We start from the raw sequence: 22399 nt of genomic DNA, 5'->3' as shown, positions 1-22399 counted from the left end.
GGTTCCCACCAAGGGAGGAAATTGGTAATTGTCCTTGTTCCCTACACCAACTTATCAAAGTTTCTATTCCTCGTTCTAAGCACAGCTAAGCAAACATGCAAATGACAGATCATCAGTTATTTGGTAATCACATCTTAAAACCCCTTTCAGGTCCAGCTCTCTTAACTATTTTCATTAACTCTCACTGGGCCCAAATTCCTTCCTACTCTAACTAATCTCAACACAGCTAGCCTATAACTAAAATCTTTATAGTTCTTCTAAATCTATCTTTCACTCTGAAGAGGAAAGGCTGCAAGGAAAAGGCAAGGCAAGGTCAGTGAAAGCTTCTGTCCTGGCACATTTAGCAGTGTGAAGCGGAACCGCTGTTTGCTTTCCCTAAGGACTCTACGACACTGAGAGCATGTGCTTTTACATGGAGCTGAGAAGTGTGGAGATACAGCTAGAAAGCAGAAGTGAGAGCACTGCTAAACTCATGTCAGAAGTGGACGCGCTAACGCTGCTAGGCCGCAAACCATGGCAGGCAGTACGGCCTACCAGGAAATAGCTAGTATAAGGGAACGGCATGCTTGCTGTCGGTTAATGCTAGCTTGTAGTTTTGCAATGTTATTAAGAAACATAGATGTGGTTGTTATAGTGATTGCTGCTTATATAAGAATCTATTTTTAGTTACTGCTGAAAGGGTATACTCAGCTCTGTATCAATAAAATCGGCTTCTTGCATCCGAGCAATCTGCCCCGTCTCTTCCATCGCCGACCACCACAGGACAGAGAAGGAAAGTGAGAATCACCCGTATGTTGGGGTTTTAGTAGTTCTCCTTTTATTTTTTGGGGGTTTTTTTCTCTTAAGGAGCTTTCCCCCATACGCTAGGAGACAATAACGACTGGACACTTAAGAGAGACAAAAGAAGTTGTCACCGCTCAGGGGAGGGATGCAGCTGGCTACTCCCTTTAGCTGAGGTGTCTTGTGAGGGCAGAGATACAGTGAACTTTGGACTGGCAAAACGGGGTTGCATGCAGCCCCCAGCTCTTGTTCTCTCAAGCATTCGGAGGGGAGAGAGGCTGCGGTGGCTGTGGGGAGAATTGGTCACCACTGCAGGATTCCGTCTCCTGCTGCCTTTCTTCTACCGTGAGTGCAGCTCTGTTCGTAAGAGCGGCCGTTGCATTGGAACCTTCTTAACAGTCTACCTTCACTAAAAGAGGGACTCTTCACCATCTGCTCGGGTGCCTCAGGTGAGAAACCCCGGCATCCCGAGCCTGCCTTTCCCTGCCCCGCTCAGAGCAGGGCCGCTGCTGCCCCACCCCACCCCCCCCCCCCCCTTCTTTGCCACTGCTCCGAGTTTTCTATTCTATAGGAATAAAATCCCATATAAACACATGAATAGATTGAAGAGATTGACTGATAATATGGGTTTATTTACAAGCCTGATTGGCGCATTTAAGGCCTGATTGCCACACTACTCACAAACTACTATTAAATGTAACTCACTTTCAAATTTCTAAGAGTAAAATACGTATTTGCACTGTATTCAAAACTGCATGGCAAATTATTTCAGATATTATGGACAAAACGATGCGATAATCATCACATAATAAGAATTTGAAAAGTCAAGTAGGCAAGAGAAAACTGCTGGGATTTTGTCTGCCCGCATTCTGGACCACGGCTGTGTGAAAATGGTCTGTGAGCCAGGTGCAAAGGTGCACAGCAGGAACAGCACTGTCACCTAATAAACACCCCAGGTTTCTTTATTAATGACTCCCAGGAGTAGAAGAATGTGTCAAGTTTCCTACAGAGATCCATTTGGAGAGGAGAAATGTTTGGAGAGGAGCAAAATCACAGGAGTTCCCACTGTAGGCTATATCCCCATTTCCTTGTATCCTTTCACTGCAGAAACCCATCTGATCCTGACTAGTTGAATTCCAAGGACACACCAAACCACTTGCACGCACATCTGCTCACTGAGCCTGAGAAATGTGTTCTAGAGAAAAGGAAATGAGAAGGACCAGTGTAGATACAAAAATGCTGCTAGCGAGGATTTTCTTGCTATTTTCTAAGTCCGTGAGAGACTTTTCTCTCTCACAGAAGAGGGAGCAGAGTATGGAAACGACCAAGCCACCTGCAACCTTGAAAAGTCTTGTTTATGGTATAGTAGAAAAATATTTTGACAATGGATCTTTTAGGATTTTAGCCAATCACCCCAAGGGGTGGCTGATCCTTTGTCCAAATAGATTATGAAGAAGAAAGTCTGTAAAAGAGTTTGTAAAATAATTAAATGAATAAATCTTGCTGCACAATTCCTGCCTGCTGGATCTTCTCTCCTCCTCCTCCCTATGGCTGCGCGACATGATGATATAGCCTAGGGCCCAGGCCTGCGGTAATAGACCAGGATTACAAGTGAACTGCAACACGAGCAGCTAACACATTCCTCCTGTGATAAATGAGTGAACGATAAATATTGTCTTTCCCATATATGATTTTAACATTTAGAAGTGATCATGTACTATGTAGAAACAGGTAAAATACAGTTAAGTAAAAACAAGACTAGAGTAAATTGTAACTTCGAAAGAGTGGCAACATGTTGGGAAACGTCGTAATAAACACGTGATAATAAATGTCCTTTAAGTTGAGAAATGACAGAGGTAGAAACCCAGACATCTTAAAGAAACAAAGAAGATGAACCGCATGCATCCCAGGAAGTCTGTTATCTCATCAAAACTCACACCTCCCAAAGAATCTGTCGACTACAAATTAGGTTGGAGACTGAGGAGGCACCGGAGCGGGGTGCCTGCCTTCAATTCTGGAGCTATCCAGAGGACCGAGGCGGCAGCGTGCTGGCGTGCGCTGGCACAAGGGGGCACAGACAGGAGGGGGGGAAAAGTTGAGTGAAGTGTGAATTACTTTCTGGGCTTAAGGACTATGTTTAAGAAGTACTTAAGTTCACAGTAACATGAATGGAGCCACGCCTCTAGCAATATTGCTAAGTGCTCCCGCGCTGTGATATGCCTTTGTTCTACTAACAAATGTTCAATATTACGCTGCTGAAAATTCCGCTTGTGAATTCATCTTTCTCACATCTTCCCTTAAAATCAGTTCTAAGAATTTAGTGTGAAATACATTTAGGCTTGGTCCACAGGAATTTTAGTTCAAATAAACACATCTCAATGTTTTCCATCTTTCCCATTAAAGGCTATTGGTTTTGGCTCATTCTTTTGGCATTTTGCCAGCCATATGCTCAATGCTATTTCCTTAGGAATGAAAGCTGCAGCATGATATTACAAAGTGTTTGGTGAAACCTTTACCATGACTCTCAAGTCGCAACATGCCAGATCATCACTGGTTTGCAAAGCTGCTTGAAGATAGAAGGAAAGCGTCAAAGGTTTATGCATGAATCAGCATCCCCTTGTCACAACGTCATGCTGTAGTGATCCCTGCAGAGCTCTAAGACTGGATTTAAAAGAGAAAAGCTCAACACTGGCTCTTGAGTCAGCAGGTTGAAACATCCAAGATTGTACATCTATTACTTCTGTGCTAAAACGACTGTATGAAAACGTGTTACCATGATGGCAGTTTTATAGTACTCCATAGGAGACACCTCTTTAAATGACTCTGATATCCTTTCAGTGCTAAAATTGAGAAGGGGGTTGATCCATAGTTTACTCATGTAAACACGAGTGAACTACTAAGAGACAGCAAATGTTAATCACAAAACCTAAGCAGCAGGACTTGCCTTAATCTTGTCAAGATAAGAGGAACAGGATCTTTTGAAAACCAGCACAGAGATCGCTGAATCATCCGGTGAAGAACTGTGCATGCTCCAGAAAGAAAGGTAAAAAGTGCATTGTGACGGAGACTACTGATCTTTATCAGAAAGACCCCCGAGGAAGAAGGGCAGCCTTCCTCAGTGCGACCACCTGGCTACACAGCGCATGCGTGGCACGTCTGCTAATGATATCAATGACTTCCGAGAAGTAATTTCTAGAACTACTCCTATCCCAAGGAATGTGATGAATATTCAAAAAATTTACACATAATGCTGGACTGTATGGAGTGCTCTGCGTGGGTGTGTTAGGAGGAGCGATCCCCCACGCACCCAGTGCCAAATAAAGCAAATACCCGCTTCTCTGACTCTGTCTCTGAAGCATCTCTAGGCCTGGTTTTGGGCAATTCAAAATAGGTGAATACACATTACAACTACCCCTGAAGTTGCTCTGTAGGCAGATTTAAGAGGAAAGGATTTCATCTTCATCACTCTCCTTCTTTCTTGTTTTGACAGAATTAAGAACTTGTAAAAAATCTGATATCACTGATGCTCACCACCCCTCCAATTAGACTACGCTCACTTACACTGTGCTGAGGACAACAAAGTCCAGAGCTTTGGCTATCTCCCGCTTCTGCCCTAGGAATTGCTTCCAGTGCTGTACCTTTGCTCCAGCTGCGAAACCAAACCAGCAGAACCAAGGAAGTTCTCTCTGAATGAACCAAGATTTCTCTAGAAGGCGACAACGGCAGTCATGGCAGTGAACACTGCTCTTCACTGGGCCATTCCTCTGAAAAAAGACATGCACCACCTCTCAACCTAAACCGTTAAGCCTCCTGGTGATGCTGACTGACAAAGTGTCCAAATGCAGTTAGATTCCAACAGCTACTTCCAATGACCTGGCAACAGAGCTTTGCAGACTTGCAACAGTGCAATAAACTAAAGGGGCTATGTTTCATGGCTGTTTTTCAAACATCATTGATTTATGTCCCTATGCTGGGTTAAGTGAAGGTGGCCCGTCCACCTTGATCAAAGTCAGCAGAATTTTGGCCCAATCTGCTGTTATGCAACACATCATGGAACGATCTCTTGGTGTTGATGCAAAATTCCCACTGAAGTGCCAGTCGCTGCATGACTTAAGGCTACCTACTCGCAGAGTGTCCACTCCACTGCCACACCCATTTTCTGGCCACCTTTAAATGACTGGGCACTCTTACTTTTTCAAACATTCCTCAGGGGTATGTGACCACCATCTTCTCCTTTCTGAAGTTCAGGAACCTAATTTAAAAGTAGTACTAGCAATACCAGTTTATCCAAAATCCATTTGCGCCATCAACAAACTCCGAGCAAGCGCTGAGAATTAGTTTCAAGACTTTTACATATTTTTACAGTGGGCTTTTTGTTTGCTTCTTTGTTTTTAAAGTAGATGGAGTAGTCCGCTGTTTCCCTGAGGCTACCGGGGGTGCAAGCAGGCAGGCAGAGCCCTGGCGTGGGCGGCACAGGGGACCCCAGGCGCTGACGGCTGCCACCGGCGTGCGCCAGGTCGGGACCGGCAGGCAAGGCTGCGCCCCGCGTCTGCCACAACACCTGCAGCTTCTGCAGCCTGAAACACAGCTGGCTCAGGGGTTTAAATCAAGAGCCAAAATATCTTGCTGGTCAATTTGGGGCAGAGAAAGGTCATCACTTCTAGCATGGCATAAGCCTGCCACTACATTTCTGTGAAGGACAATCACCTTGTTGGAGTGAAACTCCTGGGTAAAATACTGAAGCGCTTTCAGATTCATATTAGCCGACATTTCGGTGACCTTCTTTTATACCTGCCTTGCTTCATACTGCTGGTTTTGGGCACAAGTTCTTTGTACACTATCCTGGAAATTAAAAAAATCAGAAACAACACCCACCCCTCCCCCACCACCACCCCTTCCCCAGCCACAACCCTAACAAAACCAACCTCCAGAATGTTCAGGATTTCAAATGAGAACAAGCATAGATGGGACAAAAAAAGAAGGATCCTCCTTAGACATTTGTGCATGCAGTGCCCTGCAAGCAACTAAGTTCTACTTCTCGTACACCAAATACCTGTCTTCGGAACTCCTTGTTCTCCATTCAAACCCTTCTGGGAGGGTAATCGAGGAGATACTCTACATATTTTTAGCACATGTTGCACTAGGCAATTAAATCCAGTGCACAGCATTACTTGACTAACTGAGGCGGTGACAAGGTCAATTAAGACCTGTTCATATCTTAATTTGGAGCTCTTCCAACTGCTTGAAAAGTGAAGCCTTGGACATTGAAGGTTCAGGCTAAGGAGAATCCAAAACGTGGACAGCATCTCCCTTCTGCTGGAAGCCTTGAAGTTCACCACTGCACTCTGCAGCCTACACAGATCATCTGAGTACTGTAAAAGTTCTCCAGGGAAGAACAAGAACAAGGCTAATGCTTGCACACAAACGCTGACCAAAAGCACTTGATGCTCTTGGACAAAAAGATGTAACCTTCACTTTTGGAAAGACAAGGTGACTATGGTTGTCTCTACAGTACTCGTAGGAAAAAATCCCTCAAGTTTTGTAAAACCTCTTTTCAGGGCTTTGTTAACTTCATTTTTGTTAAGAATTGGGGAACGCAGAGAGACCTGTCACTTTTTTGCAAAATGCCATAGAAACTGCTACACTCACCTCAACAACAGTCCAAATAACCTTCTCTGCAAATACTGACCATATGCAGTTCTGGTTGATACTAACCCCCATTACCTAAGAAAAGGAACAACTCGGCAAGCTGTTTGCAAAGATGAACAACTTAGCACGATTGCGGCTGATGACATGCCCTGACCTTTTCTGCCTTCAGCTGTGGGTGCCGTACCCTCCTACCCTCACACATGCCACTCAAAGCTCCTTGCGTGGAGCTCTTGCACCACCTATGACAGCAACTGTGCCAAGCCGCCACCCTTCTTCAGCACCATCGCACCTACTACAAGGTAGCTGAATCAGAGGGAAAAGGACGTCGCCAATGGAGGCAAGTTGCTCCCCCTGACAGCTAAGCTCCAACTTTGGTGTCCCTTGTGTCCTCCCCAGGACGGGCGGGAAAACGCCTCGGCGGAGCGCAGCGCTGGGCGGGAGCGGCCGGCAGAGCACCGAGCGCGCTCCCCACTCCCTCCCGCCCGCGCCGCTGCGGAGACCTCGGGTTCACCGGAATCGGCCACGTGCTGCACGGAGGGCAGCGCGGCAAAGGCGGTCGCCCCTCGTTACCCTAGGAAGGCCGGCCTCGGATCCCCGCTCTCTCCACCGGCACGGGCAGTGCCAGCAGCCTCTCGCTGCGGCCGCCGCTGGCCGAAAGCCTCGCCGCGCACCGCCCGGCCGGCCCCGCCGCTCCGCGGGGTCACACGGCACCTGCCGAGGGCGGCCGCCGAGCGACAGGAAGCAGAAGCGCTCACCGCCGCGCCACTCGCCGCCCCGCCCGGGCGCTCCTCTCCTCGCGCTACCACGATGGCGCCGGCCCGCCCCGCCCCGCCTTCCCCGTGGCCTGCGGCGCAACGCGGGTGCTCCGAGCCACGCAGCACGCGTGCGGCCGGGCCCTGCCGAACCGCAGGCGGAGCCGGGGCACGGCCCGGGCCGGAGAGCTTCCGGCGAGGCTGGGCGGGCGGCGAGCGCGGCCGAGCGTGAACGCGCCAGGCGGGGTCGGCCGGCGGCGCGATGGAGCACTAGATGGAGGCGGCAGCACCGCGCGGCATAAAATGGCTGATCGTCCCGCAGCCGCCCGCTCCGCAGCCCCTCGGCTGCTGTCGAGAAGGGCCCCGGCCCTGGCCGCGCCGGTGGCGAGGTGGCTCCGCAGCCCGCGGGCAGCCCTTGCGGAGCAGGGGAGCACTGCGAGCAGCCCCGGGGCCGCGCAGCCGTCTGTAACGCGTGGTGGGAGCCGCCGGGAACTATTTTACACCTGCCGGGGGGCTGGGGAGGAGCACGGAGAGCACGCAGCAGGTCGCTGCCGTTAGGGAAAATTAATCCACGATGCCTGAGGTTTATGTCCGAAAAGGAGACAGAGGAGTCCTGCAACATTCTTCGACGACAGGGAGAGTCCATGGGGCTTTTCCCCTGGGGTCTGTCAAACGGTTGCGGGATGCAGCCCCTTTTTTATGCCAAGTTCCTGGCCACAAGGCCCTCTTCCTTTTCCCCACTGGCTGAGGTATTCGGCAGATACAGACTTCCGGAACTGCCTACTCGATGCCCTCCTCTAATATGCACCCCCCCTTTTGGCATCGAAAAGGAAGAAAAAGAAACCATTCCTAATTCTATTAAGTCTTTGTTGCCTTGCTCTAGGTTCAGGAATTTAACACGCCCTGGATTAATCAACAGTCTCTGATGATTAGTAACAGTTCTAGAGAACTAATAGTTTCTTCTGTTACTTCACTCCCCATAAATTCCTAGCCTTGTCTACAGGCCAATTCACACGGTCTGTTTGTAAAGACTCATCCAGCTCCTTCCTTTTAATCCCTCCTCTTTTTATTTGATCTGTATTTGTCTTTACAAACCTTAATTACCATTGATTTAATTTTTTCTTCTTGAGCCTTCTTGGCTTCTGCTATTATTTGCAGTGACATCCTTTTCTGTCCTTTTGTAGTCCTTTCTGGATCAGGTAGGCATGGCTGCTAGCGGCATCCCCTTGACCACCTGCTGAAAGAGCTGCACCCAGCATGGTGTCACGCATGGTCAAAAGATTAGAGTTGCTATAGCATATAAGAGGAGAAACGGTATTCATTTAGTGTTGGGGTCTCCCCCCCTGCCATGGAGCCCTGGGAGATGGGCCCTGGGCGAGAGACACGGGGTTTCCCTGCCCCTGGTCAGCTTCATTCCCCATTGGTTGGTTTGTGTTCCCCGGTGTGGCCAAGGACCCTCGGGTCCCGTGACTGGGGGAGTTCCTGAGCAGAGCCCCGGCCATGCGGCTGGAGAAATAAAGACCTCCGAAACATCTACCACCAATCTGTCCATATATACTTCTTTTCCACGGGATTCCTGGTTTGATATAGGCGTGTTACAGTAATCCCTGCTGTAACAATTTAGCCCATAGCTGGCCAGTTAGCCAGGAAAACATGTCCCATTACCATCCTTTTAACACTTGGACAGGTCCATGAGCTGAGGTTATTTCCTTTGTTATTTGTTTGACCACATTTCCGCTGTCATCTGCTTGCAAACAGCAGCTCGAGTCATTGAATTTCCCACAAACTCCTCCTTCTTCTGCTAACAGATAATGTAATACCATCCAATGTTGAAAATACCGCTTTCCTCATTGAAGTGGGTTGCTCAGCAAGACGGTCAAGAGCTGTGGCTGGCTGGTTGGTAATTATTTCTGAGACAGCTTGTAACCTAATTATCTCATTGAAATGATAAATGGGTTCCCAGGCATCTGGGATTAATTCCTTAGGTTTCCAAGGGGCTGGTCCATCGTGTTGCGTAACTTGTTCTGGTGGCCATTCATCTTTTCCCCATTTTGGGGTGCTCCCTGCAGCCAAGGCTGCCTCAGCTGACTGCTTTTCTCTAATTAAATCCTCACAGATTTTGATTCCTAAGCGATTTCCCTGAATTTGTAGTAGCAAAAAGAACAATGGTCTAAGATATACACTATATCCCTGACCAGTTTGGAGGTAACCTGAGCTAAGCATGTTGGCCACAAATCCAATAATGTCCTTTCAAAGCCCGTGTTCCATTAGCAAAGGGGCCTTCCTACCCTTGGTCATCAATTGGCGGGTCAAAATACAGCAGGATTCCCGGGCCTAACGGTCCTCCAACAATAGCTGCCCCACCATAAGGGTCACAGTATTTGCATTTCCAAGCTCCCACACAGGGTTCCCATCTACATTTACATCTGCAAGCTGTTTGGTTGGATTTGGAGCAGAACTCACTAAAAGGCTTTGAGTTCCAATCCGGTGTTGCCATTCCCACTGATAATCACAAACAACATGTCTTCTACTTGTGGAATTTTTGTGGGGACAGCTTAAAAATAGGTGGTCAAAAAAACCCCTTGTCCCTCCCCATTGCTTTATAGGCTTCCAAATGTTTTTGGTAAGTGTGGTAAGAACACCTTACGCAGCTACCATTAGTGAGCTGAACAGCTATTTGATTGCATTTGTCTTGATATTTGGAACAATTGTAAGGAGGGCAATTGTGGGTCCAAAGCCAATTGTTTAAAGCCAGAGGGAAAGTCAATTGACAAACGCCTTTTCCTACATAGACCCGCCCTGTCCTGTTTAGGCAATAAGTGCCTGTTGGAGAAGAATGAAGTGGCCATGTGTTGACGAGGATGAAAGTTTGGTAAGAAAGTTTCACAGGTATGTCGGCTTGGCAGAAAGGTCTGTGAATGTAGAAGCTGGAGATGAGGTAGAAATGGAAGCAAGTTTTGATATAGAATAAAAGATGTTTTGCTGAAACAGTGATCGCTGAGTAACTGAGAAGGCAAAGGTTGGAGATGAGTTGGAAGGAGATTTTTAGGAGCAGGACAAAGGTATGTGATTACAAACAAAGACATGTTTTTCACCAAGTAAGTAAGTCTCAAGAAGAGCATAAGTCAATAGAAAACGTGTCTTTACCAAAAAGAAAGATATGGCAGGCAAACAAGAAATGTTGATGTAGCAAGAAGAAGAAAGGTCTAAGAATTCTCCACTGTAAGCTGAAATTGTAACTTACTTACTCTTGTGATTGGATAATAATGACTAGAATATGGTGATGGTAGTAGCTATGATAGGCTATAGGCAAATGTAAAGGTATTGGGTATGGTGCTTATTGGTTGTTATGTGTTAAGATACTCTGCAAAGAAAAGTCTAGACTGCTTTGTAACTTGAACAGAAAGCGGCTTCAGGTATGCCTACAGCTGGAGCTGGCAGCTGTAGGGCTGGCTCTGGATACCCGCTCCCTGAACTGCTGTAACTTCGCCTATGCAAGAAACAGCTTTCAAGAGAGCCACCTGAAGTCCAGACATCCTTCGTGAAACCTTCTCCTATAGCCATGGACTTCCTTCTTTGGCCCTTTGGTCCTAGTATGGACCTCATGTCGGGTGTTGAGCCACCACTTAGGTTCAGCTGGGCTAGCCAACCATAGGCACTCTTCAGATCCTCCTGGCCCTCCACAGAGCCAGCAATTGCTAAGGTTCAAAACTTTTGCTACTTCTTCTCCTAAGGCTGCAAATTGATTCTCCCACTCCTGGCCTAAACTTAGCTGACCATATAAAAGTAGAACTAGTAAGGAAAATGTTTTAATAATGTGATCTAATTAGCTAGTCTAATTTTCCCGTTGTCTTCTGCAGCACCTGTGGCAATTGACGACACAGAAACTACTTAACGTGAAACAATGGCTGCAAGTATTAGCACCCCAGTGAGTGGAGATTCTAGAGGAGGGATGCCCATAGAGACTATTTCAGCAGATGGTCTGTGGGTAGGCACGCAGGGCTTCCTCTGATGTCGAAGCACTGGCTACTGTTCCGGCCTACTCCTGCAGAGTGTCAGTCACGGCCTCCCGGCCTTCTCCTCCAGCTGAGATGTGCAAATCTCTGAGGCTTCAGAGACCTTGACCCGAGAGTGACGGGTCCACCTGTGTTCAGCTGTCTTGATGGCTGTTTCTGTCGTCAGTGACACTTGGAATGGGCCACGCCATTTCACCGCCACTGGTGCTTCTTTCTACTCCTTAACTAGGACTCAATCTCCTGGTTGGAGGTTACAAGCAGCAAAGTCCAAAGGTGGGGCTTGTGCCAGCTGAGCTTCCTGTTGAAGGGGTTTCACAAGAAGCAGTATCCTGGCCATAGATGGTTTTAAATATACATCACTTACCTCTACTCCCCCACTAGGTTGAGACTTACCCGGGTAATTCGTAACAACGACGGAAAGGGGGATAACGGAATCTCTCTTCTGGGTCGGGCTCTCATTCTCGCCAAAGCCAATGTCCAAAGCCCTAGCCATGGCATCTTGGTTTCTATTACCAGCTTCAAAAGGTGTTTATTCCTCTATTCATTGTTTTCTACCCGAGCCGAGCTCTGGGGGTGCCAGGGCCTAGGGAGGTTCCATTGTGTTCCTAAAGAAGCCAAAACCCCTTGAAGGATCTTTCCTGTAAAATGAGCTCCCCTATCTGAGTCTATTGCTTCTACAATGCTGTATCTTGGAATGATTTGTTCCAAAGATGCCTTAATAACTGATCCTGTCGTTGCTGAAGCAGTTGGAAATGCCTCTGGCCACCTTGCTAGCTGACATACCATTAGCAGAAGATATGAAGCCTTCCCACTTGGGGCATCTCAGGAAAATCCACCCGGCATCTTTGGAAGGGACATGCAGCCCAAGGCCTCCCTCCCCTGGCAAGTTACTTTGTAACTTGGCTGTTTGCTTTAGCACAGATCAAGCAACCTTCAACAGCTCGTTTTGCCAGTCTAAAAAGACCCCCAGCAACATACAGCATGAGGAAGGCTTCTGCCAATCCTCAGGAAGTGCAAGGACTCTCTTCACGGAGTTCTTTTAATATTGGTAGGGCCAAAGCTTCTGGTATCTCTTGTTTGCCATCCCTTATAAACCAATTCTTGTCTTTTTTCTCTGCCACACGGCTTTTTACTGTATCTCGAACTCCTCTGGTAGAAAAGACAGCTTCCCGGGCAGTGATGGAGTCGCTGGGAGCAAAGGAGGCATCTTGGAAAGTTCTGGCAGAAGTGTTGCTTTCTGAATTTCTTCATCCACCAAAAAGGAGACAGAGGAGTCCTGGAACATTCTTCAACTACAGGGAGAGGCCATGGGGCTTTTGCCATGGAGTCTCTCAACTGATTGCGGGACGCAGCCCCCTTTTTATGCTAAGTTCCTGGCAACAGCACCCTCTGAGGTACTCGGGAATGACAGACTTCCGGAACTGCCTACTCTATGCTCCCCTCTAGTAGGCACCCCCCTCTTGCTATGGAAAAGGAAGAAAACGAAACTATTCCTAATGCTATTAAGTCTTTGTTGCCTTGCTCTAGGTTCAGGAATTTAACACGGCCTTGGCTGAGCAACAGTCTCTGTCGATTAGTAACAGTTTCTAGAACTAACACTTTCTTCTGTTACTCCCCTACCAGTAAATTCCTAGCCTTGTCTAAGGACGGATTCACACGGTCTCTTTGTAAAGACACATCCATGTTACTCCTTTCACTCCCACACCTTCTTGGAGGTGGGACGGCTCCCCCTGGCACAGCACCTGGCACAAAACCCCCCTATGCGCACACGCACACCTGCACTTACCCTGCACTCCGCTGCACACACACACACACACCTCCCGCACACTAACACCCCCCTCCACATCCCCACCATGCTACTTGCAGTGGCCCCGCCCCTGCCATCCCGGCCGGCTGGCAGCACCCACTCCTCACATGCTTCCCCATGCCTTGCGTTTCCTTGCTGCCCCCTCTGTAGCCTTCCCTCAACCTGCCTTTTCTCCCCTGCCTTGCATTGGCTTGCTCACCCATCCCCCACCTGACTTCCTTTCACATTCATCTAGGTCTGGCCTCACCTTTCCTTTTCCTTCTAGGACCCTCATTGCCCTGCCTCGCCTCGCCAAGCAAGGCCACACAGAGCAGTTGGTCCTGGCCACTTTTGTGTACCAGCAGTCCTCGAATGTACTTCTCACCTGCCTTGCCTATCCTTGCCTTGCCTTGGCAACACAACAGTTTCCTTGCCTTGCCCTGCTAGCTCTCTGGAGCATTGCATTCCTTTGCACGTCCATGCCCCGCCCTTGACCTGCCTACTGCTTTCCTCCAGGGCCTTGGCTTGCCGAGCCCTTCTTGTTTCTGCCTGGCCTACCCATCAGTGGACTTTCCTTCCTACGGCCAGCCTTGCCTCTAACGTCTGGGCCTTCTCTTGCCTACCACTCCATTTGCTTTCCCCTCACTGCTCTGGCCTTGCTTAGCTCTCCCTTGACTTGCCCACAATTGCCTGCACTTGCTTTGCAGCGCCTTGCCTGCATGGAAGGCAAGGGCAAGAGTGGTAAGCAGGGCAAAGCAAAGCCAGCAAGTTGTAGGTAGTGCGAGGCAAGGCAGACGTAGGCAAAGGAAGCAGAGCAAGGGTAGCTTAAGAAGAACTCGACAAGGTACTGAAGGCAAGGCAAGGCCAAGAGACTCGGAGTGCCAGTGTTGCTGGAGCAGATGTTAAGGTAGCATGGGGAGGAATAGTCCAGCAAGACATTTCTCTTCTGGCCCCTGGGCGTGTAGGGGCAATTGTTGGATCTATTCAATCCTGGAGGTGGATCAGTGGCTGGATGTGTTGTATTTTGGAGGAGGGGATGCCGTTTCTTTGGAGATGGGCTTGTAGTTGCTCTCTTAGGCAAGGAAAGCAGGTTTGGATGTGCACATCAGGTAGGTGCTCTTAGGGATTTTAAAGGCTTTTCCCAAGAGGCAGAGCTCTCTCTGGGTTGGAGCTGTTGAGCTGTCCGTGGGAATGCAAAGGCCAAGCTTGTGAGCCTTTTGTCCTGATGCCTTTAGTGTGTGAGCAGTCCGTGGTGCCGTTGTCTTTGGATCCTGACTCTAGGAGAGAGAAGGCTTAGGATGGTAGCTAGAGCTGAGAAGGAAAGTGCTGAGAACAGCGTGTGTGCTGCTAGTTTGAGGGGTGCAGTTGAAGTTGCAGGCAGTAAGATCTTCCTCAGCCGGCACTGTTTTGAGCTCTGTTTTTGCCAGATGGTTTCAAGATGGTAGGCAGAATCTGCGAGAGGGAAAAGATTTGTTTGGGCCAAAGGGGTTTGTCTGGCTCTTGGAGTGTGGTGTAAAGAAGAGTCTGCTCTTGGAAGGGGAAGATGAGGGAAATCTTTTTGTCCTGATGTGCTGTTGATTGGAGTGCAGGGACGTTTGCAACTTGCCTCTGCCCTTGGGGCGGTTTCGAGCAGCGCCAGGTGCTTGGCCTTCTTTTGCAAGTCGTCAGCGCCATCGTGTGGTTGTTTCGATGAGCGCTGACAGTGCCGGGGAAAAAGCCAAGCGCTTCGCTGGCGCGGCCGCAGTCGTGTGCGAGCAGTTGGTGGAAGAGCTCCGCTGTGCATCCTGCTTCTTGGAGACACAAAAGAATGTGATCCTGCGCGTCGCGGGGAAGCAAGAGGAATCTTTTCATTGTTGGCTGTGCAGTTTCGAAGCGGCAAAAGTCAAGGCAGTTCCAGCACGGCCTCTTTCTTTCAGAACCTTTTCTGTGCCATCTTGAACATGCTCAACATGGAACTCGCACCCACTGGACTGCATCAGAGGTCCTGGAGAGACGCACTTTCCTTCAAGCTCTAGCTACCATCCTACCCTCCACCTCTCGCGGATCTCAAAGCCCTTCCAAACATCCAGCAGCTGCACGCAGAGAACAAGTGCTAGAACAAGGCGTTGGCCTTCATAGTCCCTCTAAAGTCTGTAAACTAGGCGAAATATTGCAGTGACCAGCACTTTCCTTCGCAACTGTCTATAGAGCGTCATCACATTCTCTCAGAGTGGCTAAGTCCACCCTTGCAGCGCAGCGTTTCCAGCCACAGTTGGGACTGAGAGATGGGCCAGGTGAGAAAGCATTTGTTGACTATCCCTCGTCTCTGGAAGACTTGATACTCGCAGCGCAATCACGTCCACACACCTTCAGTGTGGCCAAGTTCAAGCAGCTAGAGCTCACAGAGATGGGAGAGTCAGGAGAGAAGCCGTTCCAAAAGTACCGTGTAGTGACAGCAGCATTAAACCTGTGCACAGCAGTCTACAGCACTGTAGACCGTGGCTTCTCTGACAAGACGTGCCATCCCATTGTTGGCTCTCGCAGCTCGGTTGCTAGCTGCTCTCCTGAAGAAAAGAACTAGAAGGAAAAGCCAATGCTGGGCTGCACCTTCCCCTTGCCTCACGTAAAAGCCACTTCAACTCCCCGCTGCACTCTCTACTTCCCCTCTCCTTGGCATCGACCACTGTGTTTTCAGCATCTCGGAGCCGAAAGGTAAGCGCCAGTGTTCCCAGGGATGGTTGGAAGAGGGATAAGTAGTAGCACAAGTAGCTGTCGTTGAACTTCCTCCTTCTCAATGCTAACGTGAATTCGGCAGGCAGGCGAGCGCCAGCCACGCTCCTTTCTCAGTTTGTACGCTGCGGACGCGAGCCCGGTGCTCGGCGCCTTCGTTCGGCCTCTTTAGTACCCATGTGGCGCTTTCGTTCTGCCGGAGTCGAAGCGTCGTCTACTTCTCGCCCAGAGAGCACGGTGCCGGCAGCGAAATGCTCCAGCCCACTGCTTGTGCCGACACACGCCTGGGCTATGCACTTTGCCTCTCAGCGACATACAGCAGCACATTCGGTCTAAATGTAAAGGGAAAGATTCTCGGCTACGTCTGGCACAGAGAACAGCTTTAGTTCAACGGGCTTACCCAGAGCATGCCCCCGACGCGTGGGAACTTGTATTTGCAGCACATTCCAGTGGCAGTACTCTTTCCTTTACAGGCTGCACAGCGCCGTCAGATCGCGGTGCTCTCTGCACGTGCCTTCTCACTTCCAAGTAGCACCGCGCACATTAGAGCCTTGCAGGGAGAGAAGACGCGGATAGTCTTCTCGGCACAGAAGAACGTGGCAGGGCGAAAAGGTGTTCTTCTTTTGTCCTCCTCGTCGCCCAGAGTGTGGTGCTGTGTTGAAAGTCTTGGCCAGCGAAAAGCTAATCCAGCCAGTGTTTCTCTCCTGATGCATTTCGCTGAGCGAGAGCTACGCGGACAGTTTGGACTCTGTGAAGCAGCAAGAAAATGCTTGTCCGTCGAGCTGAGGAAAATCCGTGCACAGCGCACTGTGGCCGCGTGCAGTGTTGGCGCTGAAGAGCGGCAAAGCTCAAAGGCATCGCTGGGCTTCAGTTCTGTCCAGACCGCAGAAGGCGAAGAACGAAGCAGCTGAGCACCGGCTGCATGTACTCAGTGGAGCGAATTTCAAATGTCCAGTCAAAAGCCTCTTCACTAGCAGATTCAGCTGAGAATGCTCTGGCTGCTTCACAAAGGAAGGCGCTGTGTTGCACTCCTGGACACTACCTGGTCAGAAGCAGTTTCTTACACCTTCAATGCTGCAGAGTCCATGCAGCTGGAGCACACCCAGAAGGACGCGTCCAGAAAGGAGGCGTTCTTCAAGTACCCCCCTCTTCCAAGTAGCCTTGAAACTGAGCACAGCACACTGCGGCTCAGGAGGTTCCTTCTCAGATAGACGTGCCGTCACATTATGCACTCTCGCAGCGCCGTTGCCCACTTGCAGCAGCTGCTCCCAAAGAAAAAGGCTCCAGAAGGAAAAGCCACTGCTGGACTGCCCTTTCCCCTTGCCTCACGTCAAGCACCAGAAACTGTCCGCTGCACTATTTCCCTTCTCCGCCGCATGGCGAAGCATAAACGTAATCGCAATTGTTTCCAGGGGAAAGCTGGAAGAGAAATAGGTAGCAGCACAAGTAGCTGCAAGTTGGACTTTAAGTTTCGAGCTGCTAATGTGAATCCGAAAACAAGCGAGTGTCAGCCACGCTTCCTCTTGCAGCCTGTGCGATGCACACACCAGCTCGGTGCTCTGCCTTCATTCTTATGCTCTTCGTAGCAGGTCGCGCCTTCGTTTTGCTGGAGACGAAGCGTCGTCTACTTGTCGCCCAGAGAGCACGGTGCCGGCAGCCAAATGCTGCAGGCTGCTGCTTCTGCCGAAACACGCCTGGGCTATGCAATTTCTCTCTAGCGCTGAAGTAGCGCCACATTCTGTTTGCTTTGTAGCCAGAATCTTTACGGAAAGCTTCTCGGCTACGTCTGGCACAGAGAACAGCTTTATTTTAACCGGCTTACACGGAGCTTGCCCCCGACGCGTGGGAACTTGTATTTGCACCACATTCCAGTGGCAGTCCTCTTTCCTTTACAGGCAGCACAGCGCCGTCAGATCGCGGTGCTCTCTGCACGTGCCTTCTCACTTCCAAGTAGCACCGCGCACATTAGAGCCTTGCAGGGAGAGAAGACGCGGATAGTCGTCTCGGCACAGAAGAACGTGGCAGGGCGAAAAAGTGTTCTTCTCTTGTCCTCCTCGTCGCCCAGAGTGTGGTGCTGTGTTGAAAGTCTTGGCCAGCGAAAAGCTAATCCAGCAAGTGTTTCTCTCCTGATGCATTTCGCTGAGCGAGAGCTGAGGAAAATCCTTGCACAGCACACTGTGGATGCGTGCAGTACACACGCAGAAGAGCGGCACGGCTAAAAGTCATCGCTGGGCTTCAATTCTGTCCAGACCGCAGAAGGCGAAGAACGAAGCAGCTGAGCACCGGCTGCATGTACTCAGTGGAGCGAATTTCAAATGTCCAGCCAAGAGCTGCTTCACAAGCACATTCAGCTGAGAATGCTCTGGCTGCTTCACAAAGGAAGGCGCTGTGTTGCACTCCTGGACACTACCTGGTCAGAAGCAGGTTCTTACACCTTCAATGCTGCAGAGTCCATGCAGCTGGAGCACACTCAGAAGGACGCGTCCAGCTAGAAGGCGTTCTTCAAGTACCCCCTCTTCCAAGTAGCCTTGAAACTGAGCACAACACACTGCGGCTCGGCAGCTTCCTTCTCAGATAGACGTGCCGTCACATTCTTCACTCTCGCAGCTCCCTTGCCCACTTGCAGCAGCTGCTCCCAAAGAAAAAGGCTCCAGAAGTAAAAGCCACTGCTGGACTGCCCTTTCCCCTTGCCTCACGTCAAGCACCAGAAACTGTCCGCTGCACTCTCTATTTCCATTCTCCGCCGCATCTACCACTGTAATCTCTGCATCTCGAAGCATAAACCCCGGCACAATTCTTTCCTGGGAAAGCTGGAAGAGAAATAGGTAGCAGCACAAGTAGCTGCAAGTTTCCGACTGCTAATGTGAATCCGAAAACAAGCGAGTGTCAGCCACGCTTCCTCTTGCAGCCTGTGCGATGCACACACCAACTCGGTGCTCTGCCTTCGTTCTTATGCTCTTCGTAGCAGGTCGCGCTTTCGTTTTGCTGGAGACGAATCGTCGTCTACTTGTCGCCCAGAGAGCACGGTGCCGGCAGCCAAATGCTGCAGGCTGCTGCTTCTGCCGAAACACGCCCGGGCTATGCAATTTCTCTCTAGCGGTAGGTAGCACAACATTCTGTCTGCCTGGTGGTCTTTATCTTAAGGGAAAGATTCTCGGCTACGGCTCGCACAGAGAAGTGTTCCGGGACAATACATGTGTTTTATTACCCCTTCTCGCAATAAGACTGTGGTGCTGCGTTGGAACTGTTGGCCTGTGAAAGGCTAATCCATCATGAGCTTCCCTCCTGATGCATTTTGCTGAGCGAGAGCTGAGGAAAATCCGTGCACTGCACACTGTGGATGCGTGCAGTATACACGCAGAAGAGCGGCAAAGCTCATAGTCATCGCACACACCAGCCCAGTGGCCTGGGGCTGCGTTCTTCTCCCTTACCGGCGCTGGACAGAACTGAAGCATTCAGCTTTGGCTCTCTTCAGTGTGTGTACTGCACGCATGCACAGTGCTCTTTGCGCGGATTTTCCTCAGCGCTACGTGACACTACAGCCGTTCTGCTTCGCAGAGCCCAACTGTCCGCACAAGGTCTCGCTCAGAGAAATGTGTCAGGAGAGAAGCACTTGCTGGATTAGCCTTTCACTGGCCAACAGTTCCAACGCAGCACATAGTCTCACTGCGAGAAGGGGTAATAATACCCACGCTTTCAGCACAGCACCACAATCTGGGCGACGAGGAGGACAAAAGAAGAACACCTTTTCGTCTTTGCACGATTTTCTCTGCCACACATCTATCCACGTCTTTGCTCCCTGCAAGGCTCTAATGTGCGCGGTGCTACTTGGAAGTGAGAAGGCACGTGCAGAGAAGCACTGCGATCTGACGGCGCTGTGCAGCCTGTAAAGGAAAGAAGACTACCCCCGGAATGTGGTGCAAATACAAGTTCCCACGCGTCGGGGTAAGCGCCGGGTAAGCCCGTTGAACTACAGCTGTTCTCTGTGCCAGACGTAGCTGAGAATCTTTCCCTTTACATTCGGGCTACAAAGCAAACAGAATGTGGTGCTACCAAGGGCAGCGAAGGGAAGTGCAGAGCCCAGGTGTGTTTCGGAAGAATCAGCAACCTGGAGCGTTTCTCTGGAGCGTTTCTCTGCCGGCGTGCCCTCTGTGCGACAAGATGACGACGGTTCGACTCCGGCAGAATGAAAAGAACGAAATGGTACGAAGAGCATAAGAATGAAGGCAGAAGCACCGAGCTGGTGTGCAGGCTGCAAGAGGAAGCGTGGCTGCCACTCGCTTCTTTTCAGATTCGAATTAGCAGTTGAAAACAGAAAGTTCAACTTGCAGCTACTTGTGCTGCTACCTATTTCTCTTCCAGCTTTCCCAGGAAAGAATTGGGCCGGGGTTTATGCTTCGAGATGCAGAGATTACAGTGGTAGATGCGACGGAGAATGGAAATAGTGCAGCGGACAGTTTCTGGTGCTTGACGTGAGGCAAGGGGAAAGGGCAGTCCAGCAGTAAAAGGCTTTTACTTCTGGAGCCTTTTTCTTTGGGAGCAGCTGCTGCAAGTGGGCGACGGAGCTGCGAGAGTGAAGAATGTGACGGCATGTCTATCTGTGAAGAAAGCTGCCGAGCCGCAGTGTGTTGTGCTCAGTTTCAAGGCTACTTGGAAGAGGGGGTACTTGAAGAACGCCTCCTTTCTGGACGCGTCCTTCTGGGTGTGCTCCAGCTGCATGGACTCTGCAGCATTGAAGGTGTAAGAACCTGCTTCTGACCAGGTTGTGTCCAGGAGTGCAACGGCTGCGCCTTCTTTTGTGAAGCAGCCAGAGCATTGTCAGCTGAATGTGCTTGTGAAGAAGCTCTTGGCTGGACATTTGAAATTCGCTCCACTGAGTACATGCAGCCGGTGCTCAGCTGCTTCGTTCTTCGCCTTCTGCGGTCTGGACAGAACTGAAGCCCAGCGATGCCTTTGAGCTTTGCCGCTCTTCAGCGCCAACACTGCACGCGGCCGCAGTGCGCTGTGCACGGATTTTCCTCAGCTCGACGGACAAGCATTTTCTTGCTGCTTCACAGAGTCCAAACTGTCCGCGTAGCTCTCGCTCAGCGAAATGCGTCAGGAGAGAAACACTGGCTGGATTAGCTTTTCGCTGGCCAAGACTTTCAACACTGCAACACAATTCGGGCAAGAAGCAGGAGAAAGGAAGAACATCTTTTCGCCCTGCCACGTTCTTCTGTGTGAGACGACTATCCGCGTCTTCTCTCCCTGCAAGGCTCTAATGTGCGCGGTGCTACTTGGAAGTGAGAAGGCACGTGCAGAGAGCACCGCGATCTGCCGGCGCTGTGCAGCCTGTAAAGGAAAGAGTACTGCCACTGGAATGTGCTGCAAATACAAGTTCCCACGCGTCGGGGGCAAGCTCCGTGTAAGCCGGTTAAAATAAAGCTGTTCTCTGTGCCAGACGTAGCCGAGAAGCTTTCCGTAAAGATGCTGGCTACAAAGCAAACAGAATGTGGCGCTACTTCAGCGCTAGAGAGAAATTGCAGAGCCCAGGCGTGTTTTGGCAGAAGCAGCAGCCTGCAGCATTTGGCTGCCGGCACCGTGCTCTCTGAGCGACAAGTAGACGACGGTTCGTCTCCAGCAAAAGGAAAGCGCCACCTGCTACGAAGAGCATAAGAATGAAGGCAGAGCACCGTGCTGGTGTGTGCATCGCACAGGCTGCAAGAGGAAGCGTGGCTGACACTCGCTTGTTTTCGGATTCACATTAGCAGCTCGAAACTTAAAGTCCAACTTGCAGCTACTTGTGCTGCTACCTATTTCTCTTCCAGCTTTCCCCTGGAAACAATTGCGATTACGTTTATGCTTCGCCATGCGGCGGAGAAGGGAAATAGAGAGTGCAGCGGACAGTTTCTGGTGCTTGACGTGAGGCAAGGGGAAGGGGCAGTCCAGCAGTGGCTTTTACTTCTGGAGCCTTTTTCTTTGGGAGCAGCTGCTGCAAGTGGGCAAGGGAGCTGCGAGAGTGCATAATGTGACGGCACGTCTATCTGAGAAGGAACCTCCTGAGCCGCAGTGTGTTGTGCTCAGTTTCAAGGCTGCTTGGAAGAGGGGGGGTACTTGAAGAACGCCTTCTAGCTGGACGCGTCCTTCTGAGTGTGCTCCAGTGTTGAGAGTCTTTCTGAAGAATGGCTAAAAAGCAAAGGTCATGATGACATAGCGGGCTTAATAAAGATGCAGACTTGGCAAGGATACTAAATCCTTGTGCAAGGAGTTGTATAAACAACAGGATGTGAGTCCAGATAAGTAAGTTGAAAGAAACCATATGGAAGAGAAAATAAGACCGCTACGTTTGCAGATCTCATAGAATAGCTCCCATCAATAAGGAGCTCAGCTTTTGCAATATGTATGAGCTAATTAGTAGTACTATAAGTATGTGTAGATTATTACAATAAACGAGACTTGCTGACCACAATGCCGTGAGGCTTGTCTCCCGCGACTCCACCCGACATCTGGCGCCCGAAACAGGAGAAGTTGCCCTTATGCGACGGGGAGTTGCGTTGGGTTCGGGTCCTGCAGCTAGAGGGACGGCGAAAGAGGTTGCGTACGGCAAAAACGCAGCGCCCAGCCGCGTCGTGCCTATCACCTCCGCGCCCGAGTGACCGCACAGGCGGGCTCGCCGATACGTGCTGCCGAAGCCTGGAGAGCTAGCAACGGTACCGTAAGTATGGGAA

The 22399-nt window shown here is 50.2% G+C and overlaps 1 long non-coding RNA gene across 1 annotated transcript; it reads left to right on the top strand.

The window, feature by feature from the left end:
• The first annotated feature begins 6593 nt into the window (after positions 1-6593).
• LOC125331077 lies at positions 6594-22140 on the top strand. Its single transcript, XR_007205850.1, has 3 exons — positions 6594-6604; positions 14645-14646; positions 21833-22140. It is a non-coding gene; the product is annotated as an uncharacterized LOC125331077 (long non-coding RNA).
• Positions 22141-22399: the final 259 nt, after the last annotated feature.

This window comes from Corvus hawaiiensis, chromosome 10 (genome assembly GCF_020740725.1).
Source record: "Corvus hawaiiensis isolate bCorHaw1 chromosome 10, bCorHaw1.pri.cur, whole genome shotgun sequence".
In the NCBI taxonomy this organism is placed as follows: Eukaryota; Metazoa; Chordata; class Aves; order Passeriformes; family Corvidae; genus Corvus; species Corvus hawaiiensis.
Note: the sequence above shows the minus strand (reverse complement) of the source record. Positions and strands in the feature narration are given on the sequence as shown.